Source organism: Camelus dromedarius, chromosome 4, assembly GCF_036321535.1.
Source record: "Camelus dromedarius isolate mCamDro1 chromosome 4, mCamDro1.pat, whole genome shotgun sequence".
Taxonomy (NCBI): Eukaryota; Metazoa; Chordata; class Mammalia; order Artiodactyla; family Camelidae; genus Camelus; species Camelus dromedarius.
The window spans coordinates 16,763,133-16,780,193 of NC_087439.1; the positions used below are offsets into that span (position 1 = coordinate 16,763,133).

Sequence of the window (17,061 nt, forward strand, 5' to 3'; positions counted from 1 at the left end):
CTCATGATACTTGCGAGAAATGGATTGTTGCATCCTCCACCTCTACCAGCTGCAAAAAAAACCCATTTCTTGTTCCCTTCCTGTCTCCCCCAAGTTATAGCAGCCATGGTCTCCCAAGGTGGGACCCAGAGTGCAGCTGAGAACAGGCAGGTGATCACTTGGGGAGAATTCACCTTCATTTTTTGGCTTTATTTTGCAGTATCTGTTAGGGTGGCAGGTTCGTGGGCCCCTCAGTTCCCCAGAGGTTCTATGTTTCCACTTGTTTGCTTGGCTGTCAGTCAGAGACAAAAGGAATTCTCCCCTCTAAAAGGCTTCCTGTGTCATTTTTTTGAGTCTGTCTTTTATCTTCAGTAATATAGCAAGACTTATCACCCTCCCACGAAATGACATGATGTCTGAGATTCGCTTTAAAATATTCTACTAAAGATGAAAAGCCTGGGGGAGGCGAGCATGGCAACTCACAGGCTCTCCCCGTGGGCTCAACAGGCTCTCAGAGACCTCCACTTCTTTCTAAAACAGAAGAGCTGAAACATTCTCTCTTCTATTAAACCCCTTCAAATAATTCTTGTCTCCAAAATCCTAACCTTCTCTTTTGTAGACTGGGCAGGATGGTGGTTTTGACCTAATCTGTTCTCTTATGGCATGTCCCACGTAGAAGTGTCTGGCAGTACCCTATAGAATGTGGGTGTACGTATCACCCATGGATTCCAGCTTTGGCAAATCAGTCAAACTTCTTAGGCATCAGGAGGGACATTTCAACATTCCATTATGGTTATATATGTACATTATTCATTTTGCACACAGACTAAACTTTCAAATGCTTATTATGGCTAATTACCAGACAAATGCAAATCAAAAGTACAATGAGGTATCACCTCACACCAGTCAGAATGGCCATCATTAAAAAGTCCACAAACAATAAATGCTGGAGAAGCTGTGGAGAAAAGGGAACCCTCCTACACTGTTGGTGGGTATGTAGTTTGGTGCGGCCATTATGGAAAACAGTATGGAGATTCCTCAAAAAACTAAAAACAGACTTACCATATGATCCAGCAATCCCATTCCTGGGCATATATCCAGAGGAAACTCTAATTGGAAAACATACATGCACCCCAATGTTCACAGCAGCACTATTTACAACAGCCAAGACATGGAAACAACTTAAATGTCTATCAACAGATGACTGGATAAAGAAAATGTAGTGTGTGTGTGTATATATATATACACAAAATGGAATACTACCCAGCCATAAAAAGAAGAAAATAATGCCATTTGCAGCAACATGGATGGACATGGAGATCATCATTCTAAGTAAGCCAGAAAAAGAAAGAAAAATACCATACGATATCACTTATATATGGAATCTAATAAAAAAAAAAAGACACAAATGAACTTACTTACAAAACAAAAATAGACTCACAGACATAGAAAATAACTTATGGCTACCCAAGGGGAAGGGGGTGGGAAGGGATAAATTGGGAATTCGAGATTTGCAAATACTAACTACTGTATATAAAATAGATAAACAAGTTTCTACTGTCTAGCATAGAGAACTCTATTCAATATCTTGTAGTAACTTATGGTGAAAAAGAATATGAAAAAATATGTATGTATATGCATAACTGAAGCTGTACACCAGAAATGGATGCAACATTGTAAACTGACTATACTTCAACTAAAAAATTTTTTTTAAAATTTTAAAAAAAGAGTAAACTTCCTCTGGCTAGCACTCATAGGACATAATGGATGTCCCATATTTTTGAGAACCCCAACACCACCTATGTTAACTTTGGAATTCATAGGGAAGATATGGAAATTTGAAACCGGAAAATGTCAAAAAGGCTTCTAGAGAGATACCCCAAGCTTCATTATGGAAGTAAGATCTTATTGTGTAAAGAAAAGGAGAGGGAAGTATTGGGTAAAATACCTGGATTCAGTCTCACAGCAAATGACACAACTGATTAATTCCCACAGGAAAAAGCAAAACCTGAAACTACTAAGAGCATGCAGGTTGAAAAGGCACAACTTTATCCTTACAAAATCTTCAATCTCAAATATACTCAGCATTGTCTTCTTTTACTAGAACATTTGAAAGTGTGGTACTTCATGACATAATCAATCACTCCTATTGGCCTCCCGGAGAATACACAAAGTACTTTTTAAACTGCAAAATGAGGAACAAATGTAAGACATCATAATCATTAAGCTGGCATTTTACTTCTTATGGTTTTAAGCTCTTTTTCATGGTCAATGTAAACATCCTCCGTGGGAGAACTCCACTTCTCTTCATCTCCTTGTTCATACACTGGTGCTAACAAATGCTAAGAAAAGTAGAGATGCAAATTTTATGTTCCTATACTTGCCACAATGTAGTAGCATGGGAAGGATGGGGAAATGGATCCAATTGATGCCTAGAACTACTTTAGCTTTGTATATCAGACATCCAAGAAAGACTGAATGGATTCAATCACCCAGCCCATCAGGACCTTGGACTGAGCACCTACTACGTAGCACTGGTAAGCAGCAGGTCCTGAGAAGGAATCTATCAGAATGGATGCTACAGAACACATTTCCATGAAGGAGACTTACAGCATCAAGAAAGCAAATAGTGAGAATAAACAGTTTATGGAGGGGGTGGGTATAGCTTAGTGGTAGAGCGCATGCCTGGCATGCACGAGGTCCTGGGTTCAATCCTCAGTACCTCCTCCAAATAGAAATAAATAAACCTAATTACCTCCCCCTCAAAAACAAACAAATAAACAAACAAAACAGTTTATGAGTGTTAGGTAGAGCATCCTCACAGCTGAAGTAAAGTTAAACTTAGATCTAGACCAAGTCCCACCTTGAAGTCACTTCCTCCTTACCTCCCCAGGAATCATAGGGAAAAATCATAGAACAGTAGAGTCAAATCCTCCTCCATTCCACGCCGACATTCCCTGGCAACAACTCTATGGCTTTTGATAGAATTATTTCCCTGGCTGAAAGTTCACAATACGAGAGAGGCCTATTCCACTCCTTTCATGTTCAATGGATGCAAAATAACCTTGTAATGGGAAAGATTTATACAGGTGCCCACTGCTGTGATTATGGAGAACGATTTTCTTCAGGAAGATTGTTTATCCTCCATCAATACCAGGCTTGGACTAAAATTAAGGTTGCAATAACAGTGGTGCTTACTTTGTATCTAGCTCCACCTCTCAGCAAAGATAATTAGTTCCCATTCAATTATTGAAAACTATACAGGGCATGTTCATATTAGCTTGGAAATAGAATCATCTGGGATGTGAAACAGTCAGAAACTTCTTCGAGCACAAAAGTTTGGCTGGGAGGGGGCTCCAGCCCTCACGCTCCTGCTTGCTCCAGAGATGCCTGTGCCATTTCCTAAAGTTCATTGAGAAATGCCCTCTTCAGCTGCCTCTGTCCCATCTGGAGGCAGCTCTGCTGTTCTGTTCTGTCATGTTCTGAGGTCTCCCTCTTCATTCTCTTCTCTGTATTAAGGGTGGTCCAGCAGTCCCTTTATGGAATTGGGAAAAAAAGGCTCTTATTCAAACTTGTGCAGCACATCATGACATTTGGGCTATAAAACTGGAATTGGTTGTGTTCTCAGAGTGTTAAAAGACACTTGAAGAAAGCAGTCCTTTTAGTTTCTCACAGCTCTTACATGGGTCCTTGGAGAGAACATTCAGAGTCTTCTGAAGCAGCCCTCTCCCATGATCCGTTGCCAAGGAACCAAGTTCTGTCCCCCAGGTGTCATACCCACAAGTTTCTCAGTCCCTCCTAGGATGAAACCCTGGGTATAGATGTGCCATGGAGCTCCAGGCTGCCGGGGTAAGACCGCCACCGACCAGTCCTGTTCCGCTCCCTTCTTCCCTCTGTGGTTTTTTGTTCAGGGCACACTTTCAGACTCTTGAATTTTGGCAGCATAGCTGAAGGAATTAAAAGGCTCAAAACAACAGTAAACAAGTTGGCAATAATTGTAACGCAGTCGCTACACGACGTCTCTCAGTGCATGTAAAAGCCGTCACGTTACTGGACTGTTCACTTGGTGCCCCTTCAGCACTGTGATGCTGTTTGGGTGAAGCCATTTCCTGCCCTAACAGCCCTTTATAGACTCAGGATGCAGAACCCTGGCACGTTTCAGCCCACGTGTGATGATTTTGCATGCCACATTACACATACCATATTCTTAATGACATTTCTGCTTTAATGTTCCAACTATGAGATACAGCTGTAAGAGCAAAATTTTACCTTAAAAAATTTACAGGTTGATCAAAACGTAGCAAACCCTAAAAACTGAAAGCAAAATGAAATAAAGTAGCCTTTGTCTGTGTTGTCCACATAAGGTATAGAGAGGAATCAGTCAGTGAATTTCACTAAACATCTTAGAGGAATATATGTCAGGAGGGGATACACGTGTACATGTGTGCACACACACACACACACACTCGAAACAACTAACAAAAGTCTTAAACTCTTTTCAGTAATCAATTGTTGGGATAAGTTTGGCAGTTATTCTGAGACTGTTGCATATATATTATAAACTAAAGCAAATTAGTAATTATGTTGACATCACTGCGAATTGATTTTTAGCCTTGGAAAAAGAAATACAGGTGTAAGATCAATATGGCTAAGTTAAAATTTTGTGATCCTGAATATGAATCAGAAAAATCTATCTAAATCCATGATACATTTTATTGTAAACACTGTACAGACATTTCTTAGCTCTGAATAATGAAAAAGACCTGGAAACAATGACCAAATCTCTAACAATGAGCCCCCCAGAACTCATCTTGGGCTTTCCAAGTACCAATTTCCACCAGAAGGAACCAGGGTTTCTCAGATAAATAAACGATCCCATTATAAGGCAGGAGATACACACAGGGAGATTGAAACATCTTGTCATTTAAGAGAGCACGGAAGCCTCCAAAGACTTTGAAGTCCAGGCCAAAAGGATTCAGGCACCAATTTGAAGAGGATGCTTCCACTGGCAAACATGAGAAAAATTTGAGCCTCATTAATAATAATTGCAACAGATTGAAACATATTAAATGTCTTTAAATGTAAAAGTTCATAATAATATTTTAAGAATATATTTAGTCACCATTGGAGGATGCTGAAGAACTCATCACTTTGAAAGCAATTAAACAAAAGCAAAGAATCAAGGGTTTCCTTTCTAAATTGTGCCACAGTAACTAGTAGGTGAGGGAAAGTTTCTTTTTATTAAATTATTCTACTAGTAAATGAGGTTAAAAGGATACAATTAGAATATTTCCCCCCTAGATCCACAATGAATTAATGGATCTAGGCAGTAGTCATTCATGATTATTATCCTTCACAGGGAGACAACCTGATAATATATGCACATGAGAGAAATATACAATGATATCATTTAGAAAATATTCCTGCTTAAAAATAAAATCTGAATCTAATCAAGCTGAAGGACATAGAAGCACAGGGAAACATGGTGAACAATATCATAGGATTCAACCAGCAAAGTCTAGAATATGAAAAAGTTTCTAGGCCAATCTATTTTCTTCAACAAATATATCACAAGGGAAACAAAAGAGAGAGAAACTTACCAGCCTAAGGCGAATTAAGAGATATATCAACCAATTACAATGTATTTACTTCCTTGGATTCCTATTCAATGTGTAAAAATGATGACACAAGTGTGAAAATTTTGTACTAAAGAATTATTAATATTTTGGGTATAACAATGATACTATTATTATGTTTTTAAGAGGGTCTTTATCTTTTAGAAATAGATGTGAAATGATAGGAAGTCTGGTGATGAAATAAAAATTTATATTTTATGGCAAGATAAAAAAAAATTTAAGCATAAAATCTTTCTCTGCCCTGTGACCTCCTCCTTCTCATCTATCATGCACTGTGAATCTGCCTCATGTGTTAACCAGACCTCCCCAATGGCAGAAATACCGGCTCAACCATGAAGATCAGTTTTTCTCTTTCTGGCACCAGTCAGGGAACTCCGTACAAGATAACATACCTTTCTCCAACCTTTAAGGGGTCACAGTGATCCAAAGTCATCTGGTACATGCAGATGTCTTTGTTGAGCTTTATGTATGATGCCAAAATATTATTTCCCTTTAAGAGAGCAATCAGTGCAGAACAGACTAATCAGATGACCTGGAGAGACACGGGTCCACACCCAGTGGAAGTCCTTAGCAGAAATACTTATGACCTTATTAATGTTGATAGCTATGTTACTTGTATTCTGCCTATTTTACAAGATGACTATTTCTTGCATTACCAAATGTATGACTGAGCCTCTGATAAAACTACTGAAGACTAGGTGGCTTGAGAGGATTCATCGAATACAAAGCTCTGTAAGATCAGTGATTGTAACAGTGTAACTCTAGGTACAGTAAGAAACAATAAGAGGGAACCACTTCCTGGACCATACAGACTAGTAACACTGGCGGTCCAGAGGCTTTTGGTTACTATTAACAGGGCCACACTGAATCGCCTATCAACGAAATCCTTGTCTAATCTGAGAAGGAACATTCCTAGCACCCTAGGACAAATTGGTTATGAAATGCCTCCCAAACCTTGGTCAAAATTAAGACCGAAAGGGAGGGGATTGTAAAATAAAGAATGTTGCCCACCATCCAGTTCCACAAGGATCCAGTCATCCGCCACTACAGTCGCTGACCTACAGTACACCCTGAAAGGAATTCAGGGCAAAGATCAGGATGAGGCATTTTGTACTCTGGGAAAACTGACAAACTGACCTTCAGACAATTAGGTATTTTCAGGAGAAAACTTTATGAACCCAGTTTCTTGCATTTTCTCATTCCTAAAAAAGCACTACAACCATTACCTAAGATACCTATTCCTCCCAAATAGCAGTCACCTTCTACTAAGGTGTGTTTGATTGCATGCACCCAGTCACCAAAATCACATATATACTGACCTCCCCCTTTCCAGCTTTGGAACAGCTCTCTGGGAGACTGTCTCCTGGTTGGCTCAAACAAAATTTTCCATTTCTTTCTTAGATTGACTACTGATTAATTTTACCTCAACCCTGGGATTTTTTTTTCCTAAATAATCTGAAAATTGTGAGGAAGTAAGAATAGATAAAATAAGATCAGGTATGAGTTGATAATTTTTAAATCTGATTGATAGATACACAGGGATTCACTGTATGATTGGCTCTAATTTTGTATATGTTTGAAATTGTTCAGAGTAAGTTTTTGAAAAAAGTATTTATATTTTAAATGAAGTTGAAGAGAAGTGGCTATTTGAGGAAAAGTTAGTTGATATAATATCACATGCCCAAATAAATTTCAGATGAATTAAATAGTTAAATGTGTAAAAAGGATATCACAGAAAAAATAAAGACTATGTAGATGAATAAAAATTTTTATATTGGTAGTAATAAGTTTTCTACCTTAAAAGCAATGAAATAATCACAAAAGAAAATATATAGACTATATAAAAGTTTAAAATGCATATATCTTTAAAAACAAAAAGCTGGAAAAATATTTGTACAAATTCTGACACATTAATGCTTAATGTGAATCCTTATAAAAGGCATGCATGTATCAATGAGGAAAATACAAAGATCTCAAGGAAAATGGGTATAAAAAGAAAATTCACAAAGCAGAGAATATAAATGGATATTAGTCTCCATGAGTAATTAAAGAAATGCAAATAACATATGATTCACATATTTAAAATGTACAATATTTAATATTGGCATAGTTGTTTTTATATAGGCACTGTAACAGCCTGCTGTTAAAAATGCAAATCAGTACCAACTGTCTTTAGGGTAAGTTTGGCAATACACATTAAGAAACATTAGAAAAAAGTTCATACTTTCTGAGGCACTCATCCTACTTCCAGGTATTCAAGGAAAATACAGTAGATTGTATGCAAATATGTCCACAGCCTCCATCATCCCTCCCAGCATGCAGGCCCCTTCTCAAGGTGACTTTGCTCCTCCTCCCATCACAAGATAGAATGTGTTTCTCCATCACTTGAATCTGGCTTTGGCCATGGTCCTTCCTTTAGCCAATTGGACTTCAGAAAATGTGACATGAACACAGAATTTAAAACTACTTGTGAATGGGGCCTGCCCTCTCCTACTGTCAGGGACCCTCCTGCCACCATAAATTAGTCTGGGCTGGACTCCTGGAGGGTGAGAGACCAGAGGGAGAGAGGTCCAATGACCTCAGATGTGCCAGTCATGGCAGGCATGTGAGTTGGGCCATCCTAGACCACCAGAGCCAACTTGGACCAGAAAAACAGATGCTCCACTGACATACAAAATCATGAAAAAATAATACATGTTTGTGATTTTAAGCCATTAAGTTTGAAGCGGTTTCTTAATAAAAGCTGAATTACTGGAAGTAATCAGAAAAATTGGCAATTATATGCACAAAGATGTTGGTTTTAATATCGTTTATATTAATAAATTGAAAATAATCTAAATGCCCAACAAAAAAGAATGGTTACTTATAATAACAACTGCAGATTTGAGATCGTAAAATCATTAAAAATCACATTTTCCAAATGTGATGTTATTTTATCATTTATAACTGTATCAATGATAAAAAAATTTAATGACATTGGAGAATGTTTACAATGGAAAATTAAAGAAAGCAGATTATAGTTATATGTAAAGTGATTTTCAATTATGCAAATATGTGTGTGTTGTATCACAGATGGAGATTTGACCTGAAGGCTTATTTTAAAACCACTATTTTAAAATTTGCATGCAGTGTTTCACTTTGTCTTTGGGGAGACTCTTCCTGGCTTCTGTGTGGTCCTTTGAAGTTATTCAATGTAAAGCAAAAGTGAATATGTAAATGTGTCACAGCAATCTGCGTGGAGAAGGTTCTGACTGAGATGTTCTGTTTAATAAATGAAAAACAGCTGCATTTTAAAATTACATCTCTGAAGACCAGTTCCTTTAGAGAATATTTTTTTTCTAAACTTGGACTTAGATGGCCATATGCCTTCAAATCATTGCTTGTCCTTAAAGAGATGTGATGTTGCTCTGTGAGCAGTTTTTTTAGCAGAAGGTGTAGCACAAAGATGGAGAAGTTTGAGCTTCTGGTCACATGACACTGGAGGAGATCTAGAAATCAAGGTCCATGCTGGGATAGACGCAGTAATAAACTAGACTTTGGGAAATATTCTCTAAGGCTAGTAGTATAAGTGAGTCATCTGCCCCCATGGCCAGATAGACCATCCCCCTGTGGGTGGGGCTGGGGTCTTCCATTCTCCGAAGGGAATGGAAGTTCCTACTTCTTAATCGTTCTCTAAAAAGGGTTAATATTATGGCAGTCAATGAAAACTGAAGAAGGCAATTCTTGGACAGTACTGGAGTGGGCAGGTTTCCATTTCCTTTGAGTCTGTGGCCAGTTCAACTTTACAAGTAGGCACTTCTAGAAGCAGTTTTAAGTTGTTTTCTGTGTTACATTTCTCTTCTGTATCCTCCAAACTTCAGTAAATTCTTCTGGAAAACACAGTTTTTTCTCAGCTGTGCATCGGGGAATTAGGGAAGGGCTGTCCCAAGACTTGGAGGGAAAGGCCACAAAGTGAGCAGTGTCCTGTTCCGAAAGGTGGAGTGTGGTATCACTAACAGTCACCAGGGGAAGAACCATCTAACTGGTCATGTCACATGGGCAGCAGCTGCCGCAGCACAGTAATATGCAGCAGAACAAGTCTATCTCTGAGCATTTATGAGGCCAAGCCTCTGAAAAACTTTCAGAAGCTGCTGAGGAACACTATCTGGCAACTCCACTGTTAGAATTCAAGTTAGCCCAAATGGACATTAAAAATGAAGGTTAAAGCAAACAAGTCACAAGACCAAGCCCAGGGAACTGCAAGGTCACTTGGTGGAGCCCTCGAGTGGGTGGGTTTCCTGACTTCCTTCTAATGAACAGAACAAGACGGAAGTAACAGTGGAGAACAGAACAGGTGGTAGGACACTGGGACCCCCTCCTTGCCCTTTGAGAATCATCACTCTGGGGAAGCCAGCTGCCATGTTGTGAGAACACTCAAGGAGCCTTAGGGAGAGACCCACATGGTGAGAACTGCAGCCAGCAGCTGTGGGCATGAGCCTTCTTGGAAGCAGGTCCTCCAGCCCTGGTCAAGCCTTCAGATGACTACAACCTACCAACATCCTAATTGCGACTTCATGGGAGACCCTGAATTAGAACCACCCAGCTAAGACACTCTTGAATTCCTGACTCACAGAAACTGAAAGAGTAAGTAATTGTAACTTAAAAAAACATTTGAAGATTAAAGAAAACTAACAAGGTGACCTTATTTTGTAGCCTCAGGCAACTTCATTTCATAGAGGAGTATCAAAAAGTTTCAGAAAGTAGATGCCATGATTCAAGGGGCAGAGGTGGGTGGGATTTAAACCCAAATCAGTCTGATTGGAAAACTCAAGTACTTTCAGTGATACTAAAGAGTAGGCATCTAACAGATAAATACACCCTGATCAATGGGGCTCATGAATAGATCCATCTTACTCCAAACTGGATAATCTCAAAAAGACTATACTTCCTGGCTGGGGCTGGAGATAAGAGATCATGGAGCTGCTCAGCACTTAGAAGAGCATCCTGAGCAAAGAACAGAGTTTAATCCTTCAAATAGAAACTCTCATCTGTACATGTTTAGATAGAGATTTTAACCCACCACTTCAGTCTTACCTTGATCACCATGCAGCTCCTCTCCAGCTATTATCTGTTAAGCTTCTCTCTTACTCACTGAATATTTCATCCATGAAGTAATGGAATGCAAAGCTATGGGCTGACCACTAGCCTTTTGGTTTCCATTTAAATTTACAGCTTGCCAGCATGAAAAGAGTCCCAGGGTGCTAACTAAGGTGGTGATTATACTGTCCATCAATTAGTTCACATTTCGGCGCAGTGTTCATGGCCCCTTTCCACTCCCTCATAACAAAGGGCTGTTTAACTCAACACATACACACATGCATGCTTTCTCCCAAGCATTTTTACTGAGTTACAGAATGTGTGTCACCCAGATGTGCCTGCCACAATACATTAGTTGTACTGGAAAAATTATCAGAGACATACTTATACTAGTCAACTCCCACAGCTGAGACCAGTTTTTCACTACAATACTATTTTTCCCCCACCCTGCTTTAGAATTAATTATCCTCTTGCCGTGTGACATTCCTCTCCACACTTAAAATTTGCAAGCTAGGCAATCTTTGAGAGTTTTCCAAGGGAAAATCACTTTTAGGGAATCTTCATTTCTGAATGCGGAAAACTTTTGTGTACTTTTTAGATGATTATGACAATAAGCAACAAGAAACTAGAAGTAGTACAGACATAGCGTTGCCAGATAAACACAAGATGCCCAGTTAAATTTGAATTTCAGATCAACAATGACTGTTTTTTTTAACTGCATGTCCCACGTGATATTGAGACATAGACTAAAAAATATGAACTGTTGACCTGAAATTCAAATTTTGCTGGATGCCCTCAATTTGCAAAATCTGGCAACCCTAGACACCTAGACAGACAGAGAAGAGGGAAGGAGGATGAGATTCACAGGCGTTATAAACACTGGAAGGTGATCTAATGGTGCAATGTATTAGAACAAATGCGCTAAAGAGGCATACGCTGCCTACCTCTACTTTAATTTATGTATTGTGATCATTTTAAAGTAGTGAAAGAAGAAAGGGAATTTGGGGAAATGAATTAACAGACTTCAAAGGTCAAGAGTGTTCTAGGCATTTTCTGGGGGACCTTTTCATGAGATTCTAGGAATCCCCAGTCATGTAACCACCAGTCCGTAAGAAGATCCATCACAGAAATCAAACTCCCTTGATAATATAGGAGAGTAAGGGAAGTACTCTTCCACACTGAAAATGAGGATTCACGCTGTCACACTGCTTTGCAGCTCTAGCAAGTTTTCTAAGTTGATTTTCATTTTTTGAATAAAAACTAGTGTGATAATTATAAGTCTATCTAATACGTCCTCATAACCATTATAGAAAAGCACCTTGATTAAATAATCAACAAGTGTGTTGAAGGCTACCAGATATACAGTACTGTGCTCAGAATTAAGGTAATAAGATGGGGGGGAGAAAAACAGCTTGTACCCAAAAACATGCAAGAAATAGGGATATGAAAATAACTATGATAGACGGCACCGAATATATGTGTTGTGTCCAAAGCATGAAGAAAGCGCACGTGAGCACGCAGCCGAAGGCGGGGATGGGTCACACCTTCACCAAGGTGAATCCAAGCCTAACCTTGAAGGAAGGTTTCAATATGCAGGCGGCAAACAGTAGATGCTCCAGGCTTCTGAACAAAGACGGAGTGAAATGGCAACATGGTCCACAAAACACAGAGAAGTGCAGTGAAGAGTTTGGTAGCTGAGAAAGTTGGAGAAAGAGCAGCTAAGAGTCACATTATGGAGGAATTTTAATGCTAAGATTATATATTTTGGCAATTAGAAGTTATCAAAGATTTTTAAGGGTGAGAGCTGTTTTTCAAAAAGATTACCATAGAAAACAATGTGAAAGCTAGCCTGCAGTGTTTAGAGATCAGGACACGAGCTGAGGAGTATACTGATCAACCAGGAGGCATGTCTATACCAAAGAAGCAGCAGAAGGAAAGACCCATTAGAGAAGACTGACAGTGGCTGGTGAGAGAGGCAGAGCAATATGAAGAAACTGGAGTCACAAAAGTCAGTGAACGAGAATAGGTGGTCAAGAAATAGAGCTTTCAGGGTGTGGGTATAGCTCAGTGGTAGAGTACATGCTTAGCATGCATGAGGTCCTGGGTTCAATCCCCAGTACCTCCACTAGAAAAAATGTTTTAAAAATTTAAAAAATTGAAAGAATTATAATGAGTACACTTGAGAGAGAGAGCTTTCAGGTAGGCAGCTCTCAAGAAGAGGCAGTGGATTTAGCACTAACACATCCCAGGAAGAATTTTCAGAAAGCAGTTTTAGATCAGTGGTAAGGGTTAGGGCTTGTTAAAGAGTGATTAACAGAAACGTTTCAGCTTCCAGCATATGTAACTGATGAAAACACAGCAAATACCCTTTTAAACTCATATCTCACTTGAAAGGAAGGGAAAAATCCTAAGCGCTAAAAAAAGCCAAACAACCAAACAAACAAAAAAGGAAGCAGAAAATCAGAGAGGAAGGCAAATGCTGGGTGAGTAATTACGCTGATGGAATTTTCCCATTCCAGGGACCTAGAACTTGGGGATCAGGGCACAAAGCCTCCACAATGTGGGGAGGTGGAACTTAGGTGCCCATGAAAACCCAAGTACTTTGAAAGACTAGATGCTCCATGAAATGATGGATTTGCAAAAAACAAAACAAAACAAAACAAAACAAAACTCTACCCACCCACAGAGAAAAATAATATGGAAATTTATCATATCAGTTCCAGCTCTTCTAGGAAAACAAAACCTCTCCATCTTCTAGCCTTAAGTAGCCAGATACAATCCAGGGTAAATATTCATGGGACAAATTAAAACTTTTTTGAAAAGTGTTTATTATTTATTGGAAAATCAAATTTAATCAAGTTTTTTATTTCCTAGAGCAGTCATCTTGGCTTTCCCATCCCTACCCCACAGCCAAGAATTTTTAAATACAGGCCTATTCCATGTGAGCTTGGGGCTCAAATTTACACAAACATCAAGGTTTGGAAAACCACAAGCCAAAACACTAACCAAATGATGTCCTAATTGGGTAGCATCCCAGGGTGTGTGGTAGAAGCAAGTGCTAAGGAATAAACACCCAAAGCTCTCAGCATTCCCACAGAGCAATCCAATGTAAGTTCAATTCAAAATGATCTATAAAATACTGCATCACTGTACCATACACCTAAAATTAGAAATTAATTATATCAATAAATAGAGGTTAATCCAAAAAAAAAAAAAATTGTATCTAAGCACACAGGCCACCAAGAGAAAGAGCTGGTAAAACTAAAACTCTAAAAAATAGACTTTCCAGAACATCATATATTAAAGTTTACAAAAGATAACAAAACATAAATAATCTTGAAAAATCAAATTAGACGTATATAAATTAAAATATAATTATTAAAATGTAATTGAAATGTAATTATTGTAATGAAAAATTCAATGGTTTAAAAAGCAAATTGGACAGAATTAATTTTCTTTTAAATTCACTTGATTTTCCATTTCTCTTAAAATTCCTTTTCATATTTTTCATCTGGTTGGTTCTATTTGCTACATTCTATAAACTTTTTAAAAAATCTATCTTCCAGTTTATTAATCTAATTGGAGTTTCAGAAAAAGACACTATTTGAAAATATAATGACCAAAAAAACGTCCTTGATGAAAGCCATGAATCCTCAGATTCAGGAAGTACAGAACTTCGAAAGGAAAATGTGTATGTCTATTTTTTTTTTAATCCACACGTAGACATACCATAGCAATACTATGGACCACCAAAGACAAAAATGATCTTAAATGCAGCCAGAGAGAAAGCATCTTCAGAAAACATATTAGAATGACACCTTCAAAGAAATAATTAGAATAGATTATTTCTCAGAAGCCATGAGAAAGTAACTTCAACTTACAATTTCATACCTAGCTAAATTCCCACTCAAGAATGAAGTCAAAGAAATATATTTACTGACAAAAATTTTAGTGTCTACATGAATAGACTTTCACTAAAAGAATAACTACAGAAAGTCTGAAATGAATGGTGAGCAAAGAAATATATAGATAAATCCAATCAAACATCGGTGGCTGGCCAAAAAATTAACATGATAGTGTCAAATTAGGGAAGTACAAAAATAAGGTGGAACTAAAATACTGTACACTAATAAAGAGTTAATGAGATTGCTTTTTTTCATAGCAGAAGAGATTATTAGATTAAGTTACACATGCATATAGAATTTTAAGGGTAACTAGTAAGGGAATAGAAATAATCTTTTAAAAAATAGAGGAAAAATTAACTAAAGCCAAAGTCAGAGTAATTAAGAATAAAAAAGATCTTTGAAACTAGGCTTAATAATTATGATGTCATTATATCCAAATGTTTAACTTCTGTTCATCACAAGACTATTAAAATGTTTTTAAAAAGTATAACAACAACAACAGCAAAAAACCAGTCACAGGATGGGAAAAGTATTTGCAATATACAGATCCACGCACAGTAAACATCCAGAATACAAAATACCTACAAGTCAGGACAAAAATAATTCACAGGAAAAAGAAATATGGTTAAAAGAAGAAAAAAGCAATTCATAAAACAGGAAACAGAAATGACCAGCAGATATAATCCCCCGCTCAACTTGAACCATAATAAAAACACCTCTCTGAGGTACCATTTTATATCACCCATCAAATTAGCAAAAATTAATATATCTGGACAGTATCAATTGTTGGGGAGGATGTGGAGCAGTGTATTAGTCTTACATATTACTGGAGTATAAGTCAGTCCAATTATTTAAAGAGCAAATGGCCACATCTAGGAAATCTGACAAGGCAAAATCCCCACAATTCAGCAATTGTGCTCCTCGGTGTGTAACCTTCACAACTCCTGCACATGTACACAAGGAGACAGGATCACGGTAACATTTGAAATAAGAAAAAATTGATTTGTAGTGACACATGACAAATAATAAGGCGCTCCTTCTAAACTGCCTGTTAAGATGCTAACTGCATCAGAGGCTTCATCCAGAAGGGGCTGCACTTCCCATGGCCCCCAAACCTCCAGGTGTTAGGCAGCTTATGGCCCCAACAACTGCAAACAGCTTCCACTCTACCCTCAAACTGTTTGACGCCAAAGCAGTCTGTTTCCAAGCCCTCCAAGGCTCTTCTGATTATCTCACAGAAAGGGAAAGCAACAGGGTGGGAACATCCCACAGGTGGCACCGGCTGCAGGAGGCCTGTCCCACAATGCGTCCAAATGCACTCCAGCCCAAGTACGCCTCCAAAAAGGATGCTGAGACACGACCTCTGACTACTTTCCTGCCGATAAATCCCATTTTGCATCAAGTGATACTGCCCGTATCTGCCTTGATCTCTTGACACAAAAGCTGCAAGCAAACTAAACATCCATTAATAGGCAAATGTATAAACAGATTGTGGAATGTCACACAATGAAACACCAGCATCATGGATGAACCTCACCATCACAATAATGAACAAAAATACCAAGATACCAAGTAACCAAAGGACACATACAGTATAATACCACTGTGTAAGTTTTAAAAATATGGAAAAACAATAGATTAGGCATGTGTACATATCTAATACTACTGTAAAGAATAATATAGAAATGATAATTACCAAATCCTAATTTAAGATAGGGGTGGCATCATTGCATATTTGCAGAAAGTGAGGTGTAACTGGGAATGGGTACACGGGAGCATCAGTTTTACTGGTAATGTTCTGTTAAGCTGAGTGGTGAAACACAGGTCTTCACCATGATCTTCTTTTACTTACACATTCTTTTCTGAAATATTTCATCAGAAATGTTTTAAATAAATGAGTATGACATAAGAAAGCAGAGTCAGCACATAACACTCTAGCAAAGGAGGAAAACTATGAAAATTGAGGGAAGTTTCTCTTAGGTGAAGGAGATAGAGAGTCCCTTGCAGGACACCTACATGGGAGTCAAAAGGAAGAGAGACATTCTCCAGAATGTCCTGGAGTCATTCTATAGCACTGTGATGCCTATAAATTCATACAAGCATCTCATAAAATCATTTCTTCATTGGCCTAGGGAGTATATAATAGTTTCCTTTTAACTAATGAAGCATGATTTTGCAACAAATAATTCATTTTGTTTATCTTTCAATATACGAAACAACCTCTATACACAGTATCACTTCACCGGCAAACACACACACACACACACACACACACACACACACACACACACACACACACACACACACTTTCTAGATTACCTATGCAAATGTCAAAATTTAGTCTGGAATTGCATTAATATTCATTACATAGACTTCTGGTCTCATATGGTAGCTCTAAGTAATTCCCCAGTGAATGAATGCATACATGGAGTGAATGAAAATCATTTCAAGAATTAGTGTGTTTG

The 17,061-nt window shown here is 38.1% G+C and overlaps 1 protein-coding gene across 6 annotated transcripts in view; it reads right to left on the minus strand.

Annotated features, from left to right (window-relative positions):
* The window catches only part of NCKAP5 (NCK associated protein 5), a 918,970-nt gene that overhangs the window by 874,181 nt on the left and 27,728 nt on the right, over positions 1–17,061 (minus strand). The window lies entirely within an intron of this gene.